The sequence below is a fragment of the Miniopterus schreibersii genome, assembly GCF_964146895.1.
Source record: "Miniopterus schreibersii genome assembly, chromosome: 11".
NCBI classification, from domain to species: domain Eukaryota; kingdom Metazoa; phylum Chordata; class Mammalia; order Chiroptera; family Miniopteridae; genus Miniopterus; species Miniopterus schreibersii.
The window spans coordinates 56,527,789-56,550,232 of NC_138111.1; the positions used below are offsets into that span (position 1 = coordinate 56,527,789).

The 22,444-nt window shown below is 47.3% G+C and overlaps 3 pseudogenes across 3 annotated transcripts; all 3 read left to right on the forward strand.

Moving 5' to 3' along the window:
* Nucleotides 1-3,569: 3,569 nt before the first annotated feature.
* Nucleotides 3,570-4,172, forward strand: LOC308563554 (interferon omega-1 pseudogene; annotated as a pseudogene). The gene has a single exon. The product of its transcript is annotated as an interferon omega-1 pseudogene (transcript).
* A 3,751-nt stretch (nucleotides 4,173-7,923) lies between these two features.
* LOC308563555 (interferon omega-1 pseudogene) lies at nucleotides 7,924-8,526 on the forward strand (annotated as a pseudogene). Its single transcript has one exon. The product of its transcript is annotated as an interferon omega-1 pseudogene (transcript).
* A 12,472-nt stretch (nucleotides 8,527-20,998) lies between these two features.
* On the forward strand, nucleotides 20,999-21,601 carry LOC308563556 (interferon omega-1 pseudogene; annotated as a pseudogene). Its single transcript has one exon. The product of its transcript is annotated as an interferon omega-1 pseudogene (transcript).
* The last annotated feature ends 843 nt before the right edge of the window (nucleotides 21,602-22,444 follow it).

A 22,444-nucleotide genomic window follows, 5' to 3' on the forward strand; every position in this document is an offset into this window, starting at 1 on the left:
TCCTTCATTTAACAGTCCCTTGCTGACAGATTCAATAAGGTTTTGATCTTGGATTCTTGGTACTTTCAAAATAATTCACCCTCCAGATTTTAGTGCCCTCCAAATAGTGGCATAAATGAACATAATCCAAATAGGGTTATCAAGAAGGTTCATTTCATAATTTCAAAGATCTTAGAACAGTGGCTGCTTCATAGTTCTCAGGCAATGAATTTTGGTTTTGTTATCGAGTTTCTTAGGATATATTTCTAAAAGTAGGATCACCGGGTCAAATGGAAGTTCCATTTTTAATTTTATGAAGAAATTCCATACTGTTTTCCATATTGCCTGCTCCAGTCTGCAGGCAATTTGGAAATTAACCCCTTATCAGATGTATCACGGGCAAATATGTTCTCCCATACAGTGGGCTCCCTTTTCGTTTTGTTGATGGTTTCTTTCGCTGTGCAAAAGCTTTTTAAATTTTTAATGTACCCCTATGTTCATAGCAGCACAGTTTACACTAGCTAAGATCTGGAAACAGCCCCAGTGCCCATCAGTAGATGAGTGGATAAAAAAGCTGTGGGACATTTATACCATGGAATACTACGCAGCTGTAAAGAAGGATCTTGTACCCTTTGAAACAGTATGGATGAACCTGTAGAATCTTATGCTACGTGAAATAAGCCAGGCAGAGAAAGACAAGTACCACATGATCTCACTCATATGTGGAATCTAATGAACAAAATAAACTGATGAACAAAATAGATACAGAGACATAGAACCATGGAGGAGTCTGACAAATTTCTGAGGAAAGGCTGGGTGATGGAGTGGAGGGAAGAGAGATTAAGAAAAGAACAGCCCAGCAGGGCGTGGCTCAGCAGTTGCCCTTCGACCTGGGATCCAGGAGATCGTGGTTCGATTCCTCTTCAGGGGACGTGCCTGGGTTGTGGGCTCCATCAACGACTCTCTCATCATTGATGTTTCTATCTCTCTCTTTCCCTCTCCTTTCCTCTCTCTGAAATCAATAAAGATATATTTTTAAAAAAAGAAAAAAAGAATTTAGATGCATATATGCATAAGCCATAGACACAGACAATAGTGTGGGGAAAGTCTGGGTGCGTGGGTTGGGTTAAGGAGAGAGGGGTGCAATGGGGAGAAAAGAGGGACATCAATAATACTTTCAACAATAAAGATAAATTTTAAATGAATACATAAATAACATAGCTCCATCCTTATGATTTAGATTAAAAACAGTACATTTTAGGATGACCCAACTCCCTTTCTCTTAATTCTGGATTCCTCAAGGCAATCTTTTCATTGCCTGAGGGGATTTATTAACTAGATGAAGCCCTCAGGCCAGGGTTAATATCCACCATGTGGGTCAGGCTGGGACTCTTCCCTTCTGTCCTCAGAGCTGATGCCATGAGGATTAAATGAAAGGGAAATGAAGGGCTGGTCACTGACCAGGGGGCCTCTTGGAGCCTCTGGCCCAGGCTGCCGGTTCCTGCCTTTGGGGGCTCAGCACTGGCCTTCGTCCTTCCCTCTGCCATGGCACCAGGGCCTCAAGTGGGACACAGTGAATTTTGCCAACTTACACTTGGTCATTTTGTCAGCACACAGGCCCTTCCCTTCTTTCACTTCTGTGACATCCAGGATTATATTTGTTTTATTTCCCCCCACAAACAACTGCCAGTTTTGCTTCCTGGGAAACTTGAACTGAAAAATCTGAAATCTTGAAAACTTAGAGAGAAACAGTGAAGCGCCTCTGCCTTTCTTTTCCGTCCCTTCGTATGAGCCTCAGGATGAAGGAGGAAGTAATGCCAGAGGAGCAAGACAGACCACAACCAGAAGACCTCTCCGAGGAACTATGCTGTCATTGAAACTAAAATGAAACACAGAGAGTCAGGAGAGGAAAGGAGGCTCTTTCTCCCTGACCTAGCAGCCTGGGCCTCACTGCCCTCCACTCTGAGCATGAGGCAGAGATGGACCAACAGAGAAGGCCCTGGAAACTCACAGGCTCGATGAACAGCTGGAGTTCACCACTTTCTGTTCTACAAATTTCCATTGAGGGACGGCACTGAATGTCCTGTGCTCAGCTGACAAACTTTGAGCATGTTTTCAATCATTAAAGTAAAGAATTGAACAATGATACCTGTACTGGCCAAATAAAAATGATTGGCCTTCTAAAGGTAAAATACATGCAATTGGATAACTAATTCTGCTACCTACAAAGACAAAATAAACTTTTGCTCACAGCGTTTAGGTCTATAGATTTCCTGCTACCTGGGTAACAGCTCAGAGAGCAGGAGGCCACGACTGAGAACCAGGGTCTTTCACACAAACACTTCAGGGAGCAGGGATAGCAGCCTGACAGATTGTTTTGCCCGTAGAAAACACAAGCCTCTCCACTTCGAGGAAAGCATAAAGACCTCACAATGGGGTCAGCCTGCCCTCTGGGAGTGAGTCCAGGAGTGTTTGCGTTGAGGACACTCTGTGATTTGAGAGGAAAACGGTTACTAGAGCTCGTATCAAACTTATGAATGAGGTGGTGCTGGGAAAACTTATGTTGATGTTAGAATCTCCCCAAGGGCATCACCAGCCAAGAAAGAAGATTCCTGCTGTGGAGACTGGCACAGTCTGAGGAACCTGAAGGACCAGTTACAAAACGCTGGAAAGAAGTGGCACTGTGGATAGAAGCCCTGACCTAGTGGCCCCCTGACACATAAACACATAGACCTGCATGAATGAGATCCAGAGGGAACAGAAACATCCCAGACACTGGTTCACTTCAAATCTCAGCCTCTGCTGTGAATAAAACAGTAAACAAAACCCAGTCCTTGGTTCTAAAGAGCTTATTTACCATACATGGTCCGATAAGTTCCTGACAAAATACACACCCAGGGCTGAGGGAGCCTGGCTCCATATGTAAAGGAAGGAGGCCACAAATGTTCCCCACATTCAAGCCAACTGCCTCTATTATATTCTTTTATTGATTTCAGAGAGAAGAAGGGGAGTGAGAGAGAGAGAGAAACTTCAATGATAAGAGAATCCTTGATCTGCTGCCTCCTGCAGGCCCCTTGCTGGGACGGAGCCCACAGCCAGGGCATGTGCCATACCAGGAACTGAAGGAGGACCTGCTGCTTTATAAGTGGACACTCAACCACTCAGACAACCCAGCTGGGCTCAAGGCCACATCTTGTTTCTAATAGAGAAGAGCAATATATGTAATAAAGTATATACATGAGAATGTTCACGTGTGGGAGTATTTACACACCTACATACACTTCTGCTTTTAGGACTAAGAATTTTCGCATTTGACCGATATGTATCCTCTTGGATGGACACATCTGAAATCTAGTGTGAAAATTACAACAGCAAATCCAATAGTGTAGAGTGATGACATCCTCTTAGACCACAAGGAGAACTCAAATGAAAGTAAAAAAAGGAAGGGAAAATAGAAAGAAGAGTCTAGAAAGGGAAACATGCTTCCTATTTAAAGGCCATGCTTAGAAAGAAGGCCACTGGAGGACCTGAGGTCCCAGACTGTTCAGCAGGCGCCCAGCTCAGCAGGCCAGCAGCGCCCCCGCTCGCCCATGGCCCTCCTGCTCTCTCTCCTCTCGGCCCTGCTGCTGCTCAGCTGTGGCCCCGGGGGGTCTCTGGGCTGTCACCTGCCTCAGCACCACGTCCTGCTCAGTGGGGACAACTTAGTGCTTCTGAGCCAAATGAGCACAATGTCCCCTTTCTTGTGTCTCAAGGACAGAAAAGACTTCCGATTCCCCAGGCAAACAGTGGAGGGCCGTGAGGTGCAGGGGGCCCAGGCCGCCACTGTCCTCCACGAGCTGCTCCAGCAGGTCTTCAACCTCTTGCTCACAGCGCCCCCCCCTGCCGCCTGGAACACGATCCTCCTGGGCCAGCTGCGCGAGGGGCTCCACCGGCAGCTGGGGGACCTGGACGCCTGCCTGGGGCAGGGGACGGCCGAGGAAGGCTCGGCCCCGGCGACGCGGGGCCCTGCGCTGGCCTTGAAGAGGTACTTCCAGGGCATCTGGCTCTACCTCAAAGGGAAGGGACATAGCGACTGCGCCTGGGAAGTGGTCAGAGTGGAAGTCATGAGGGCCTTCTCTTCAGCAAGGACCCTGCAGGAAAGGCTGAGCGACAGGGACCGAGACCTGCCTCCTCCTGGAAATGATCCTCGTTGACGAAAGAGCCAGATCACCTTTGCACATGAGTGTTGGGTCATGTCAAAGGCTCTGATTTCTGCTTTAATCAGAGAATGGATTGAACTTTATTCAACAAATGTCTTGTCAGAATATTAAGCAAGAAAATGTTCCAAAATTCAGTTCCTGGGATATCAGTTCCTAAGAGGTGTCTGCATTGATGTTATTTATTTATTGTTGTTTATTCATTTATTTATTTATTATTAATTTATTTTTTCAATGTACTCATAGTGATATATTCTTATGATCAATATCTGCCTTACCATGTACTATAATTTCCAAAATTATTTTACATTTTTATGTTATTGACTTTGCATTTTGCTTTATTTATTAAATTTTATTTTATTTTTATTTTTAAGTTTTATTATTGTTTAAAATATTACAGATGTCCCTTTTTCTCCCCAGTGACCCCTTCTACCCCGTCCCTTCCCCCCTCCCCAGCCCCTCTGGCCAGCACTTGTCATTTCATGAATTGTGGATGGTAGTCATTGTGACAGGTGCCAGGTGACATCTCATTGTTGTTTTAAAGTGCATCTCACTGAGGATTAGTGACTCTGAACATTTTTCCACATGCCTCTTGGTTTTCTGTATGTGCACTTTGGAGAAGCATCTATTTAGGTGCTTGGCTCATTCTTTAATTGGATTGTTTGTTTCCTTTTCATGAAGATGTCTGAGCTCCTGATACATTTTGGAAACTCACCCCTTATCAGATCTATCACTGGCAAACATGTTCTCCCATACAGTGGGCTCCCTTTTCCTTTTGTTGATGGTTTCTTTCGCTGTGCAGAAGCTTTTTACATTTTTATGCACCCCTATGTTCACAGCAGCACAGTTTACAATAGATAAGATCTGGAAACAGCCCAAGTGCCCATCAGTAGGTGAGTGGATAAAGAAGCTGTGGCACAGTCACACCGTGGAGTACTGTGCCGCTGTAAGAAGGATCTCTTACCCTTTGGGACAGCATGGATGGAACTGCAGACTCTCATGCTACGTGAAATAAGCCAGGCAGAGAAAGACAAGTATCACATGATCTCACTCATGTGTGGAATCTAATGAACAAAATAAACTGAAGAACAAAATAGATACAGAGACATAGAACCATGGAGCAGTCTGATGAATTGCTGAGGAAAGGCTGGGTGAGGGAGTGCAGGGGAGAGAGATTAAGAAAAGAACTTAGATGCATATACGCATAAGCCATGGACACAGACAACACTGCGGGGAAGGCCTGGGGGGTAGGATGCTGGCAGGAGGGGTGCAGTGAGGGAAAAAGCTGGACATCTGTAACACTTTCAACAATAAAGATAAATTTTAAATGAATAAAGAGATAATAACATAGCTCCATCCTTCTTATTTAGATTAAGAACAGTACATTTTAGGATCACCCAACTCCCTTTCTCTTAATTCTGGATTCCTCAAGGCAATCTTTTCATTGCCTGAGGGGATTTATCAACTAGATGAAGCCCTCAGGCCAGGGTTAATATCCACCTTGAGGGTCGGGGTTGCCAGTGCCTTGAGAGTTGGAGGCTGGGACTCTTCCCTTCTGTCCTCAGAGCTGATGCCATGAGGATTAAATGAAAGGGAAATGAAGGGCTGGTCACTGACCAGGGAGCCTCTTGGAGCCTCTGGCCCAGGCTGCCGGTTCCTGCCTTTGGGGGCTCAGCACTGGCCTTCGTCCTTCCCTCTGCCATGGCACCGGGGCCTCAAGTGGGCTACAGAGAATTTTGCCAACTTACACTTGGTCATTTTGTCAGCACACAGGTCCCTTCCCTTCTTTCACTTCTGTGACATCCAGGATTATATTGGTTTTTATTTTCTCCCACAAACAACTGCCCGTTTTGCTTCCTGGGAACATTGAACGGAAAAATCTGAAATCTTGAAAACTTAGAGAGAAACAGTGAAGCGCCTCTGCCTTTCTTTTCCGTCCCTTCATATGAGCCTCAGGATGAAGGAGGAAGTAATGCCAGAGGAGCAAGACAGACCACAACCAGAAGACCTCTCTGAGGAACTATGCTGTCATTGAAATTAAAATGAAACAGAGCGAGTCAGGAGAGGAAAGGAGGCTCTTTCTCCCTGACCTAGCAGCCTGGGCCTCACTGCCCTCCACTCTGAGCATGAGGCAGAGATGGACCAACAGAGAAGGCCCTGGAAACTCACAGGCTCGATGAACAGCTGGAGTTCACCACTTTCTGTTCTACAATTTTCCACTGAGGGACGGCACTGAATGTCCTGTGCTCACCTGACAAACTTTGAGCATGTTTTCAATCATTAAAGTAAAGAATTGAACAATGGTACCTGTACTGGCCAAATAAAAATGATTGGCCTAGTAAAGGTAAAATACATGCAATTGGATAACTAATTCTGCTACCTACAAAGACAAAATAAACTTTTGCTCATAGCGTTTAGGTCCATAGATTTTCTGCTACCTGGGTAACAGCTCAGAGAGCAGGAGGCCACCATTAAGAACCAGGGTCCTTCACACAAACACTTCAGGGAGCAGGGATAGCAGCCTGACAGATTGTTTTGCCAGCAAAGACACAAGCCTCTCCACTTCCAGGGAAGCATAAAGACCTCACAATGGGGTCAGCCTGCCCTCCAGGAGTGAGTCCAGGAGTGTTTGCGTTGAGGACACTCTGTGATTTGAGAGGAAAACGGTTACTAGAGCTCGTATCAAACTTATGAATGAGGTGGTGCTGGGAAAACTTATCTTGATATTAGAATCTCCCCAAGGGCATCACCAGCCAAGAAAGAAGATTCGTGCTGTGCAGACTGGCACAGTCTGAGGAACCTGAAGGACCAGTTACGAAACGCTGGAAAGAAGTGGCACTGTGGATAGAAGCCCTGACCTAGTGGCCCCCTGACACATAAACACATAGACCTGCATGAATGAGATCCAGAGGGAACAGAAACATCCCAAACACTGGTTCACTTCAAATCTCAGCCTTTGCTGTGAATAAAACAGTAAACAAAACCCAGTCCTTGGTTCTAAAGAGCTTATTTACCATACATGGTCCGATAAGTTCCTGACAAAATACACACCCAGGGCTGAGGGAGCCTGGCTCCATATGTAAAGGAAGGAGGCCACAAATGTTCCCCACATTCAAGCCAACTGCCTCTATTATATTCTTTTATTGATTTCAGAGAGAAGAAGGGGAGTGAGAGAGAGAGAGAAACTTCAATGATAAGAGAATCCTTGATCTGCTGCCTCCTGCAGGCCCCTTGCTGGGACGGAGCCCACAGCCAGGGCATGTGCCATACCAGGAACTGAAGGAGGACCTGCTGCTTTATAAGTGGACACTCAACCACTCAGACAACCCAGCTGGGCTCAAGGCCACATCTTGTTTCTAATAGAGAAGAGCAATATATGTAATAAAGTATATACATGAGAATGTTCACGTGTGGGAGTATTTACACACCTACATACACTTCTGCTTTTAGGACTAAGAATTTTCGCATTTGACCGATATGTATCCTCTTGGATGGACACATCTGAAATCTAGTGTGAAAATTACAATGGCAAAACCAATAGTGTAGAGTGATGACATCCTCTTAGACCACAAGGAGAACTCAAATGAAAGTAAAAAAAGGAAGGGAAAACAGAAAGAAGAGTCTAGAAAGGGAAAACATGCTTCCTATTTAAAGGCCATGCTTAGAAAGAAGGCCACTGGAGGACCTGAGGTCCCAGACTGTTCAGCAGGCGCCCAGCTCAGCAGGCCAGCAGCGCCCCCGCTCGCCCATGGCCCTCCTGCTCTCTCTCCTCTCGGCCCTGCTGCTGCTCAGCTGTGGCCCCGAGGGGTCTCTGGGCTGTCACATGCCTCAGCACCACATCCTGCTCAGCGGGGACAACTTAGTGCTTCTGAGCCAAATGAGCACAATGTCCCCTTTCTTGTGTCTCAAGGACAGAAAAGACTTCCGATTCCCCAGGCAAACGGTGGAGGGCCGTGAGGTGCAGGGGGCCCAGGCCGCCACTGTCCTCCACGAGCTGCTCCAGCAGGTCTTCAACCTCTTGCTCACAGCGCCCCCCCCTGCCGCCTGGAACACGACCCTCCTGGGCCAGCTGCGCGAGGGGCTCCACCGGCAGCTGGGGGACCTGGACGCCTGCCTGGGGCAGGGGACGGCCGAGGAGGGCTCGGCCCTGGCGACGCGGGGCCCTGCGCTGGCCTTGAAGAGGTACTTCCAGGGCATCAGGCTCTACCTCAAAGGGAAGGGACACAGCGACTGCGCCTGGGAAGTGGTCAGAGTGGAAGTCATGAAGGCCTTCTCTTCAGCAAGGACCCTGCAGGAAAGGCTGAGCGACAGGGACCGAGACCTGCCTCCTCCTGGAAATGATCCTCGGTGACAAAAGGGCCAGATCACCTTTGCACATGAGTGTTGGGTCATGTCAAAGGCTCTGATTTCTGCTTTAATCAGAGAATGGATTGAACTTTATTCAACAAATGTCTTGTCAGATTAAGCAAGAAAACGTTCGAAAATTCAGTTCCTGGGATATCAGTTCCTAAGAGGTGTCTGCACTGATGTTATTTATTTATTGTTGTTTATTCATTTATGTATTTATTTATTATTAATTTATTTTTTCAATGGACTCATAGTGATATATTCTTATGATCAATATCTGCCTTACCTTGTACTATAATTTCCAAAATTATTTTACATTTTTACGTTATTGACTTTGCATTTTGCTTTATTTATTAAATTTTTATCAGAGGCATCTTGAGTTCATTAATTCTGAAAAACAAAATGCACATTTTGTTTTATAGAAATCTGTCTCAGAATACTACTTGTCTTTATTATAAATATAAAATATTTTACATTTAGAGACACAGGAAGGGAGGGGGATAGAGAGATAGAAACATCAATGAGAGAAACATCATCCATTGGCTGCTTCCCGCACACTCCCTAGTGGGGATCGAACCCACAACCTGGGCATATTTTCCTCTATAGAAAGCCTTCTCACAATAGGACTTGTCTTTATTTTAAAAGTAGGTTTTTATTTTTATTTGTAAAGAGAGAGGAGGGAGAGGGATAGAGAGATAGAAACATCAATGAGAGAAACATCATCCATTGGCTGCCTCCTGCACGCTCCCTACTGGTGATCGAACCCGCAACCTGGGCATGTACCCTCACCCAAAATTGAACTGCTGACCCCTTGCTTTATGGGTCAATGCTCAACCGCTGAGACACCCCAGCCCAGCAATAGTGCTTGTCCTTTAAAGTCCATAGAACAGCACTAGTCAGAAAGTGCCTCTCAAAAGCTGGAAATTCCAAGGAATTGAGAAGAGTCCTGGAAGACATTCAGTACTTATGTTAGGGTTGTACTGAGTTCTATTCCATTAGCAAGGAGCAGTGGCAGAAATATCCGAGAGAGGTCGTGTAGGCAGAAGACGGGAAGATGCAGGGCATTTGGTGGCGGAGGCTGGCACCCGCTCCTCTTCCTCCCTCCCTGTCCCCAGTCCTGCTTAGTGACTGCATTCACCCCTCATACCATCCCGTCCTGCAGCCTCCTTAGTGCCCGCCCCACGCACGGGTGCTCTCGCTCTGTTGTGGTTTCAGCTTCAAGGTTTCTACTTAAGAGCACAAAGTAAAAGGGAGAGACAAAAACTTGAGTGGCATCTCTATGAATTTAGCTAAATGATACATTTTTTCAGCTTCTTATTGGGAGATCATCCGTTTTGTCCTATGAAGGCATCCAACTGGTTACTTGAGGGCTACTCATATTACAGAGCACAGTAGCTTTACTCAGTTCAGCTACTTAAATGTCAGTCTCACCCCAAAACACCATCCCAGGCACACTCAGAACCTTTGACCAATTATCCCGAACCTCATGGGTCAATCCAACTGACACATACAATTAACAAACACAAGGATCTAAGATAAAGTATTGCTACACCTAGTGGATTGCTAACTAGTACATCTATAGCCACAGGAACTGTGTGTGAATTGAGTTATGTCATTTCAACCTGACATGAAGCGCCCCCCCGCCCCCCCTCCCGCCCCGGAACATCCTCTGGAAAACCATATGAGTGATTAAGGGTTTAAAGTAAGTTTTCTTTTACTCAAAATGATCTTTCCTACATACAAGGAGGAACACCACAGGGTTTATATACAATGTTGGACAATTAAGAACACCCCAGATGTCCATATTATGTGAAATTGCGGGTATCTGAGTGGACACCATGACCCTCGCCCAAGGTGGCTGTGTGTTGTAAGGACACAGCAGGTGCCCACAGTCACCTCTATTGAAGCCCCGAATTCATAGGGTCTCTGCCATACTCACTTGTGCTTCACTCCTCCTCCTAATTCTTATTTCTCTAGAACACGGGTCACAGATCTGCACCACAGGGGCAGTTCACCCCAGGCCCTCCTCTCCCAAGGGTTTCCAGTTGGAGTAGCATCTAAACATCCAGTGCAGACACCTGGGCACTGGGCCTTCACGGGGGGACAGCAGCAGCACATCAGAGCTGAGCCAGGCCTGGGGGAGAGGGAAGACCACAGCTCTTCCACCCCCCGGCCCCGCCTTCCTCCTCTCTGTGAAGAGGGGGGAAACAATGGCTCCCCATCTATTCTGTGCTCAAATCTCACCCTGTTCCTTACCAGCTGTGGCCTTCGGGCAAGTCTCTTCTCTGAAACTCCCGCCCTCTATTGCCTTTTGAGACACAATTTAGGAAATAAGATCTTTAAGGGTATGTGTGAAAGCCTCTGAAAAATGCGATGTAGAGGTCAGTGGTCATACTCCACAAACCAAGTTGTCTTGAATCAAACTGTGTTTTCCGACTGTCATCTTCTCCACAGCATTGCGTATTGGTTAAAGAATGACTGAGGCTGTGGCCTGTTCGGCTCACTGGATAGCGTGGGGTCCCCTGCATCCTGAGTTCCACTGTGAGAAAAGGGCAGGTACCTGGCCCTCAAGTTCAATCCCAGGTTGGGGAAGCAACAAATCATGTTCCTCTCACATGGAATTTCTCTCCTCTCTTTGTCTCCCTTCCTCCCTCCCTCTTTCCTCCTTTCCACTCTCTCTAAAAAAGTCAATGGAAAAATATCCTCAGGGGGTGATTAACAACAACAGAAGAATGTGATTCTGCACCCAGAGCTGGGGCTTGGCACCAACTCTACTTAACAGCAGTGGGACCTTGACAAATAATGTGCACACTTGTGCTCCTGGCTTTCCTTCTCTTCGCTGTGGGGACAATTATAGTATTTTTTCATAGGACTTTTGTCAGGGTTGAAGCAGTAAGTACACACACAGAGCATGTCAGTGTGCCTGGCGGAAACAATCACCACAGAGGGCACTCCGCAGAGAGCAGCCAGGAGAGCTGGTTGAGGTGGTGACTAGAAGGCAACCCCAGGGAGGCTGCTAGGTCCCGGGCAAACCATTTTTGCTTGTTTATGGTTTTTGGTTCTACATGGCTATTAGGTTCACGTACATTCAGTGAATGCATATTCCTTGTGCTGTTTGCTGGGGATACTTGCAGTATCTGTGTATTATACTTCTAAGACACGTGGCATCATTCATTTGGCACCTACGACACGCTAGTTCAGACTGTGCCTAGAGATTTCAAGTTCGAGTCACACATGACAGAGGTGAAATTGCCATGTACACTTACTCTCAACCCCTTCCTAGGAAAGAAGACCTGCTACCTGTGCTCACAGGACAAATCACACATGCAGAATCAAAGACAAGGGGAGTCATGGCCCCATCTGCAGGCATCGGGTATTCATGAGAGAAAGGAATCTGCAAGAAGTAGGATGAGGCTATGGGAAAGACATGCTTGTGTTTGGTTCCCCCCAGATTAGAATCCTGATAAAACGTGTAAAGCAATTTTTATTCTTTAGTTGGAAAGAATTTAGAGGCCACTTAACCAATTGTTCCCTAAGCAGCACCTGCTCTAAAGATTTGCATCAATCCATCCTTTCACAGTGATCAGTCAGAAAGGGGCAGTGAAATAAGCCCTTTGCTAGACTTCATGTACCAAAGTCAGTGAATTTTAGCAAATTTCAGCATCACAAGAGTCAAAATATTTTTCCTTAATTCCTGACTTTTCCTGTCATCTTATTAATGAAGAGAAACAGCCCGCTTTTTTTTCCTGGTCCGAAACTATTTTATTTATTTTCCTATCACCCCTGAGTAGGCCAGGCAGAGAACGTTTTTGTTTTGCAACTTAACATGCCCAGCAGAAGATATTCTTAAGGCAGTAGGACATACTTTCTGCTTTCTTAGTGGACCTACATACTCTCTCACATAAAAGCTTCACTTTCTGACAAAATCGGTCTGTGGCTCCTGAATTGAAATAACATTACACTTTCATTTCCTCTTCAAAACAATGGAGACAGCTTTCCTAGTGATCACACAGGAAATGTAAAGATTACATAAAATGATAACTGCAAATTACAAGTTGAGAATCAGAACACAGGGAATGAGAGCTGCCTCTCGGGTTTACCTAACATGCAATAATCTGAATGGTGCCCATTCCACCTGCCGTAGTCGGGCCCAGCGGGGCTCTGACTGCACCTTCTTTAACACTCTGGGGTGAGCCTGTTGAGCTTCCCCAGCCAATGGCAACTCTAGGAGAGGGACTGTCTGTAGGACTGTGTAGGAACAGAGCCGCAGTTTCAACCCTTAGATCCCTGCCTGCCACATAATTGAGAGAAATCTTAGACTACACTTTGCAGAGAACCAACAAGGAGGAAAGTTTCCTGACAAAACACTGCTGTTTTGTGAATGGCAGAAAGGAGCTAAACAATCCCTCTTTCCTCACATTCAGAATATCTCTGGGGATATTATTTGAAGGCAATGATTACGTAAAAAAGTGGTAAAGAACAGGAAAATGGTTACACACAAAAAAAAAAGAGTTGGGTGGTGATGATGATAAGAAATGAGACATAACTAGGTTTACACCTGTCGAAGATCAAAACACTAATTCAAAAGCTAACTCCTGGGCCACTCACACAGAATTGAAGATAGCATCACACCTACGTAATGAAGTTAAAAGTCGCTGTCATGCCATACTAAGAAATGAAAATCAGCAGAAAAGTATCCATGATGAACAAACTATAAAAATTTTAAAGACATGAAATGACCTTCCCCTTGCAAGTCCCAGAGAGGCTTACAAAGGAAGAGGTCACAGTGCAAATATAATTTTAGCTAATTTGATTCTGTCCACAAAATTCTAAACAAGGAAAATTCAAAGATATTACCTGCTAAAGATCCTCAACAGCTGGTACACAACACTAATTTTTATTTCTTTTACATTTATTTTCCATGTTGTTAATCCTCCCAGGAGGATACTTTTAGACAGAGTGGACAGGAGGAAGGGAAGGGGTGAGAGAGTGAGAGAAGAGAGAGAGGAACATTGTTGTGAGGGTGACACATGGACTGGCTGCCTCCCGCAAGCCAAGACCCACCCCGCAACCCGTGGACGCGCCCCGACCTGCAGTCAAAGCCCAGGCCCTTCGCTGCGTGGGCTCACGCTCTCCCCGCTGAACCCCAAAGGCCAGGGGGCTAATTTTCATTTTGCACACAGCACTCACCGCGGGATAATGTGAAAGACGTTTAAGCAACGGGAAACTGAATGAAAAGTGTTCAAGATTCCTGGCCCTGGCCCGGTGGTTGCGTTGGTGGGAGCGTCATCCATACAGCAAATGCTGTGGGTTAGATTCTTGGTCGGGGCCCGCACCCAGGCTGCAGGGTCAGCTGGGATGGGACGGGGGCAACACATCCATGCTTCTCCCTCACATCACCCTCTCCTCCCCCCTCCTCTCTCTCTGTCTCTGTCTCTGTCTCTGTCTCTGTCTCTGTCTCTCTCTCTCTCTCTCTCTCTCTCTCTCTCTCTCCCCAAACCAAAAAAATATCCTCAGGGGAAGATCCAAAACAAAAGACAAGAAAGGACGTTCTGGGGAGGGCTGTGCACAGGCTGAAGGAGACTCAATCTTCACACTGAGGATGAGTGGGGTCTGTGTGTTGTTGGGAAGGGGGGCTCCCTGATTCTCTGGCAGAGCAGCTACAGGACACCTGGCCCCTGCCCCCTGCTCCTCTGCACCCCGCTCCTCCGATTCCACATCGCAATTGTTTCCTGGCCGCCGGGTGGAGGCGCCCAGCCCGCTGACCCCCCGCCGCCTCCTCCACCTGCGCCCCGGGTGCGCTGCTCCCTGGTCCTTTGTGGTCTCCAGCCACCAATTTCCCTTTAAGGGGAGAGAGCGGCACCTGAAAGCGAAGCTGAGGGGCAGTTCTAGGTTTTGCAGAAACTCCTAAGAGGCTGTGTTTTCTGCTGATGAGCGCTTTCTGAACCGAGGAATGCCCCTGCTACACTGCTGTCACCATGGCTGTGAGGAACTGAAAGCAGGTCCATTTGATTTTGAACCATTAACACATTTACACAGGAACACAGCCACCTATTGGCCAACGCAGCAAAGACATCCACCCAGGCTGCAGAGGGCAGGCTTCTTTCTGTTCCAGGCAAAGAAGTCTGGTGCCTTCCACCTACTTTTTCAAGCAGCAAAGAGGCCACGTCCTGGAAAGAACTGGCCCCAGGACTTGACTAAGCCCACTTCCTTAGCTTTTGTGTCTTAGAGAAGGAAATGACGCCCCACTTCAGGCAGGGCATCCACTCTTGGGGCAGTGTGCTGCTGCAGGGAGACAAGCAGTCAGAATGTTTCTCTTTTCTTTTTTTAAAAGAAATTATTACTTATTGATTTTACAGAGAGGAAAGGGGAAACAGAGAGAAATATCAACTGTTGTTCCACTGATTTATGCGTTCATTGGTTGAGCCCTGTGTGTGTCCTGACTGGGGTTCAAACCCACAACCTTGGGGTGTGGGAACGGCATTCTAACCAACTGGACTGTGTGGAAGGTTTACGGTTCGTGTTGCCGGGAGGGCACCTAACCGGCTATGTCAGACGGTAGAAAACGAAAAATTCGGTTTATTGAGGGAAAGGGGTGGGGGGTGGGATATCCAAAGGGAAGGGCTACACCGCCCTGAGCCAAAGGCTATTGGGTCCACGATGTCAGCAAAAACATACCTGGGACAGCTAAACAAGAGAGAAGTGGGCCTTGGAGACAGGCAGGTTCGGGGACCTTGGGCAACAGGTTCTGGGGGTAAGGCTGAGAGTAGCTGCCACTACCCATTGCTCCCTTAGTTGCATGTCTCCTGGGGTCCCCTCAGACGGATGGAGATGGCGCTGGGGGGGAAAGAGCTGGGTCCTTTGTCCTGAGCATGTTTCTCTTTCTTGCAGGCACAGGCATGTTACTGGAGGCCTCAGGGAAGCATCTCAATACAATATATTCATCAACTTTCCAGGTGTGCTCTTTCAGGGTCCATTCTCCACTGACTGGTCCTTGTCAGGGCGGGGGTCTTAGTCAGTGTATCTACTCCTGAGGTTTTGCTCTTCATCTGGGCCTGGCCTGAAATGCAACTGAGGCCTAGATGTTATCCTTCGGGAAGAATGCTCAGGGGGGTCTTAAACTGAGTGACCAGCAATATGCTAGGCGGGAGAGATTACCCTGGGGACAAGGTTCTTGTTTTCCCAGTTTCCCCTTACTAGGCACCAGGGATTCCTGCCCTGCCCTGCCCTGGTGAGTCTCGGTAGCCACATTCTCTGTACCTGGCCCAGCTAACAATGTGTTTCTTGCTTGCAGGCTGCTCAGCTGGCAGAGCCCTCAACATCCTCATTTCCTTTCAGTCCTGTAGGCCACTTGCAGGTTCACAAGTGGCCTTTGTGGGTGTGGGGAAGCAAGGGGAGTCCCGAAAGACCTCCCGTTTGAAGGTGCATTAGCTCTTTCTCAAAAGTAAGTTGGCAGCTTTTCAAATTCATTCCCCTCTTTAGATCATGTTGTTTGACTTTAGAATTAGGAGAACATTCTTACTGTCACTTTGGGTAATGACTCCACTTGCATGCCTTCCACCTTGACTGAGTGGTAGGAGAGATGACACCCTAAAGGACTTTCAGAGAATAGAACTGCTGGGAACTGACAGCCTGAGGAGTATCTGTCTGGGCCCAACTGAGAAGTGCCTGTGAGTTGCTCAGGCAGCTCTCTCAAAGCTCTGCCTCGGGGTACAGGCCCCATCTTTACATTGCTTCTTCCCAGTTGATGGCTTAAAGGGCTCTGGTTGACATGGCACAGGATTTGTGTCCCTTGCATTTCTTCCTTCCCCCACTACTTGGGGGGACCACGCAGGAGCAGCAGTAAAAGGACTACTCTGGATTCACATGGCTCTGCCTTTGGGATTGCCCAACAGCTTTCCAATGTTATGATTCCTTCCATTCTTTGGTTTCTGGCTGTTGTTTTTACACTGAAACTTTGTGGTTTCGGGTTGGTGGGTTGTTGGCTTTTTTTTCATGATAATTCCCGGGTGAAAAAATTTAAAGTTGTGTTCCGTTCTGCCACCTTGCCCTGAAAATCTCTGTAGCCATACATGGATTCATATTCAGAGTTCTTAAATATTGGAAGTTGTTGGGAGACCCAGCAGCAAGGCTGGAGGGCTGGGCGAGTGACAGTGAGCCCTGAGCCCACTGCAGGCCTCACACAGGTCCTGCATTGGAGCCTGACCTATCTCAGGCGTGAGAAGGTACAGCTGGTGCCCAGATTTGGGCTATGAGGGAAATCGGTGTAGCACCCGCTTGAAGTGTTCCCCAAGAGATGAGGAGACCTTGTTCTTGTCCCCTTGAGGGAAAGATTTCAATCGAGAGACAAAGCGTAAAAAAAAGTAAGAATTTATTGACAATACACTCCAGGTAAGGAGCAGGTCAACCAGTGAGACAGTGACTGCAACTCCTGGGTTATAGGGGTTAAATGAGGGATTTTCTGGGAGGACACTTTCATTGGCATCTCAGATGATTGACTAACAGGAAAGGGTTAAACACCGGGGGGTGGGGGGGTTGTCAAAATCATAGTGCCAATTTTATTATAATTAGTGGCACTGAGGCCATGCCAGCTTCCTCTGAGCTTGGGGCCAGGAACTCTCTGACTCTGAGCATGCCCACAGGCAGTGGGCAGGCTGCTGGGCCGCCCATAGAGGGGCATCTGAAAGCCAGGTTGGCGGGGCCCCTGTGCGGGCCCCAGGGCAGGACCCGCCCTAGCCGCTCCTGTCTAACTCCCTGCTACCAGAAGCAGCAGCACATTTCCAGTGTCCAGTGCCAGAGTGTGAAGGTGGCCGCTCCTCCACCCTCCCTGCCAGCTGATCCCTGGGCTGCAGCTGTGAAGACCCCCTGATGCCCAGCGCCTCACACAGACTCAGTAAAGACAGGGAGCGGGGTCCACACTTGAATGGGAAGAACCCAGGAGCTCACCCTACCCCTTTCGGCAGCTCCACCTCCGAATCCAACAGGCGGGAGCTGCACCCCTGCGGGACTCACTCTGGCTCAAAAACAAGACAGAGCACGTGGAGGAACAGACAGAGGCTGAAAGTCAGCAGCAGCTGAGACCAGGGAAGAAGGGAGACAGTTAGAGCCTGGACAGGCACCAGCGGCTTTCCAGTGGCTGCTCCAGTCTGCACTCCACCAGCAGGGAAGTAAAATTCACTTTTTGCACATCCTGGCCAGCATTTGTCATTTGATGATTTGTGGATTGTAGGCATTGTGCCAGGTGCCAGGTGACATCTCATTGTTGTTTTAAATTGCATCTCTCCGAGGATTAGTGACTCTGAACATTTTTCCACATGCCTCTTGGTTTTCTGTATGTCCACTTTGGAGAAGCATCTATTTAGGTGCTTGGCTCATTTTTTAATTGGATTGTTTGTCTCCTTTTTGTGAAGATGTTTGAGCTCCTGATACATTTTGGAAACTCACCCCTTATCAGATCTATCACTGCCAAACATGTTGTCCCATACAGTGGGCTCCCTTTTCCTTTTGTTGATGGTTTCTTTCTCTGTGCAGAAGCTTTTTACATTTTTATGCTCCCCTATGTTCATAGCAGCACAGTTCACAACAGCTAAGATCTGGAAACAGCCCAAGTGCCCATCAGTAGGTGAGTGGATAAAGAAGCTGTGGCACAGTCACACCGTGGAGTACTGTGCCGCTGTAAGAAGGATCTCTTACCCTTTGGGACAGCATGGATGGAACTGCAGACTCTCATGCTACGTGAAATAAGCCAGGCAGAGAAAGACAAGTATCACATGATCTCACTCATGTGTGGAATCTAATGAACAAAATAAACTGAAGAACAAAATAGATACAGAGACATAGAACCATGGAGCAGTCTGATGAATTTCTGAGGAAAGGCTGGCTGAGGGAGTGGAGGGGAGAGAGATTAAGAAAAGAACTTAGATGCATATACGCATAAGCCATGGACACAGACAACACTGCGGGGAAGGCCTGGGGGGTAGGATGCTGGCAGGAGGGGTGCAGTGAGGGAAAAAGCTGGACATCTGTAACACTTTCAACAATAAAGATAAATTTTAAATGAATAAAGAGATAATAACATAGCTCCATCCTTATTATTTAGATTAAGAACAGTTCATTTTAGGATCATCCAACTCTCTTTCTCTTAATTCTGGATTCCTCAAGGCAATCTTTTCATTGCCTGAGGGGATTTATCAACTAGATGAAGCCCTCAGGCCAGGGTTAATATCCACCTTGAGGGTCGGGGTTGCCAGTGCCTTGAGAGTTGGAGGCTGGGACTCTTCCCTTCTGTCCTCAGAGCTGATGCCATGAGGATTAAATGAAAGGGAAATGAAGGGCTGGTCACTGACCAGGGGGCCTCTTGGAGCCTCTGGCCCAGGCTGCCGGTTCCTGCCTTTGGGGGCTCAGCACTGGCCTTCGTCCTTCCCTCTGCCATGGCACCAGGGCCTCAAGTGGGCCACAGTGAATTTTACCAACTTACACTTGGTCATTTTGTCAGCACACAGGTCCCTTCCCTTCTTTCACTTCTGTGACATCCAGGATTATATTTGTTTTACTTCCCCCCACAAACAACTGCCAGTTTTGCTTCTTGGGAGAGTTGAACTGAAAAATCTGAAATCTTGAAAACTTAGAGAAAAACAGTGAAGCGCCTCTGCCTTTCTTTTCCGTCCCTTCGTATGAGCCTCAGGATGAAGGAGGAAGTAATGCCAGAGGAGCAAGACAGACCACAACCAGAAGACCTCTCTGAGGAACTATGCTGTCACTGAAATTAAAATGAAACAGAGCGAGTCAGGAGAGGAAAGGAGGCTCTTTCTCCCTGACCTAGCAGCCTGGGCCTCACTGCCCTCCACTCTGAGCATGAGGCAGAGATGGACCAACAGAGAAGGCCCTGGAAACTCACAGGCTCGATGAACAGCTGGAGTTCACCACTTTCTGTTCTACAAATTTCCATTGAGGGACGGCACTGAATGTCCTGTGCTCAGCTGACAAACTTTGAGCATGTTTTCAATCATTTAACTGAAGAATTGAACAATGATACCTGTACTGGGCAAATAAAAATGATTGGCCTTCTAAAGTTAAAATACATGCAGTTGGATCACTAATTCTTCTACCTACAAAGACAAAATAAACTTTTGCTCACAGCGTTTAGGTCTATAGATTTCCTGCGACCTGGGTAATGGCTCCGAGAGCAGGAGGCCACCACTGAGAACCAGGGTCCTTCACACAAAAACTTCAGGGAGCAGGGCTAGGAGCCTGACAGACTGTTTTGCCAGCAAAGACACAAGCCTCTCCACTTCCAGGGAAGCATAAAGACCTCACAATGGGGTCAGCCTGCCCTCCGCGAGTGAGCCCAGGAGTGTTTGCGTTGAGGACACTCTGTGATTTGAGAGGAAAACGGTTACTAGAGCTCGTATCAAACTTATGAATGAGGTGGTGCTGGGAAAACTTATCTTGATATTAGAATCTCCCCAAGGGCATCACCAGCCAAGAAAGAAGATTCCTGCTGTGCAGACTGGCACAGTCTGAGGAACCTGAAGGACCAGTTACGAAACGCTGGAAAGAAGTGGCACTGTGGATAGAAGCCCTGACCTAGTGGCCCCCTGACACATAAACACATAGACCTGCATGAATGAGATCCAGAGGGAACAGAAACATCCCAGACACTGGTTCACTTCAAATCTCAGCCTCTGCTGTGAATAAAACAGTAAACAAAACCCAGTCCTTGGTTCTAAAGAGCTTATTTACCATACATGGTCCGATAAGTTCCTGACAAAATACACACCCAGGGCTGAGGGAGCCTGGCTCCATATGTAAAGGAAGGAGGCCACAAATGTTCCCCACATTCAAGCCAACTGCCTCTATTATATTCTTTTATTGATTTCAGAGAGAAGAAGGGGAGTGAGAGAGAGAGAGAAACTTCAATGATAAGAGAATCCTTGATCTGCTGCCTCCTGCAGGCCCCTTGCTGGGACGGAGCCCACAGCCAGGGCATGTGCCATACCAGGAACTGAAGGAGGACCTGCTGCTTTATAAGTGGACACTCAACCACTCAGACAACCCAGCTGGGCTCAAGGCCACATCTTGTTTCTAATAGAGAAGAGCAATATATGTAATAACGTATATACATGAGAATGTTCACGTGTGGGAGTATTTACACACCTACATACACTTCTGCTTTTAGGACTAAGAATTTTCGCATTTGACCAATATGTATCCTCTTGGATGGACACATCTGAAATCTAGTGTGAAAATTACAATGGCAAAACCAATAGTGTAGAGTGATGACATCCTCTTGGACCACAAGGAGAACTCAAATGAAAGTAAAAAAAGGAAGGGAAAACAGAAAGAAGAGTCTAGAAAGGGAAAACATGCTTCCTATTTAAAGGCCATGCTTAGAAAGAAGGCCACTGGAGGACCTGAGGTCCCAGACTGTTCAGCAGGCGCCCAGCTCAGCAGGCCAGCAGCGCCCCCGCTTGCCCATGGCCCTCCTGCTCTCTCTCCTCTCGGCCCTGCTGCTGCTCAGCTGTGGCCCCGAGGGGTCTCTGGGCTGTCACTTGCCTCAGCACCGCGTCCTTCTCAGCGGGGACAACTTAGTGCTTCTGAGCCAAATGAGCACAATGTCCCCTTTCTTGTGTCTCAAGGACAGAAAAGACTTCCGATTCCCCAGGCAAACGGTGGAGGGCCGTGAGGTGCAGGGGGCCCAGGCCGCCACTGTCCTCCACGAGCTGCTCCAGCAGGTCTTCAACCTCTTGCTCACAGCGCCCCCCCCTGCCGCCTGGAACACGACCCTCCTGGGCCAGCTGGGCGAGGGGCTCCACCGGCAGCTGGGGGACCTGGACGCCTGCCTGGGGCAGGGGACGGCCGAGGAGGGCTCTGCCCTGGCGACGCGGGGCCCTGCGCTGGCCTTGAAGAGGTACTTCCAGGGCATCAGGCTCTACCTCAAAGGGAAGGGACACAGCGACTGCGCCTGGGAAGTGGTCAGAGTGGAAGTCATGAGGGCCTTCTCTTCAGCAAGGACCCTGCAGGAAAGGCTGAGCGACAGGGACCGAGACCTGCCTCCTCCTGCAAATGATCCTCGGTGACAAAAGGGCCAGATCACCTTTGCACATGAGTGTTGGGTCATGTCAAAGGCTCTGATTTCTGCTTTAATCAGAGAATGGATTGAACTTTATTCAACAAATGTCTTGTCAGATTAAGCAAGAAAACGTTCGAAAATTCAGTTCCTGGGATATCAGTTCCTAAGAGGTGTCTGCACTGATGTTATTTATTTATTGTTGTTTATTCATTTATGTATTTATTTATTATTAATTTATTTTTTCAATGGACTCATAGTGATATATTCTTATGATCAATATCTGCCTTACCTTGTACTATAATTTCCAAAATTATTTTACATTTTTACGTTATTGACTTTGCATTTTGCTTTATTTATTAAATTTTTATCAGAGGCATCTTGAGTTCATTAATTCTGAAAAACAAAATGCACATTTTGTTTTATAGAAATCTGTCTCAGAATACTACTTGTCTTTATTATAAATATAAAATATTTTACATTTAGAGACACAGGAAGGGAGGGGGATAGAGAGATAGAAACATCAATGAGAGAAACATCATCCATTGGCTGCTTCCCGCACACTCCCTAGTGGGGATCGAACCCACAACCTGGGCATATTTTCCTCTATAGAAAGCCTTCTCACAATAGGACTTGTCTTTATTTTAAAAGTAGGTTTTTATTTTTATTTGTAAAGAGAGAGGAGGGAGAGGGATAGAGAGATAGAAACATCAATGAGAGAAACATCATCCATTGGCTGCCTCCTGCACGCTCCCTACTGGTGATCGAACCCGCAACCTGGGCATGTACCCTCACCCAAAATTGAACTGCTGACCCCTTGCTTTATGGGTCAATGCTCAACCGCTGAGACACC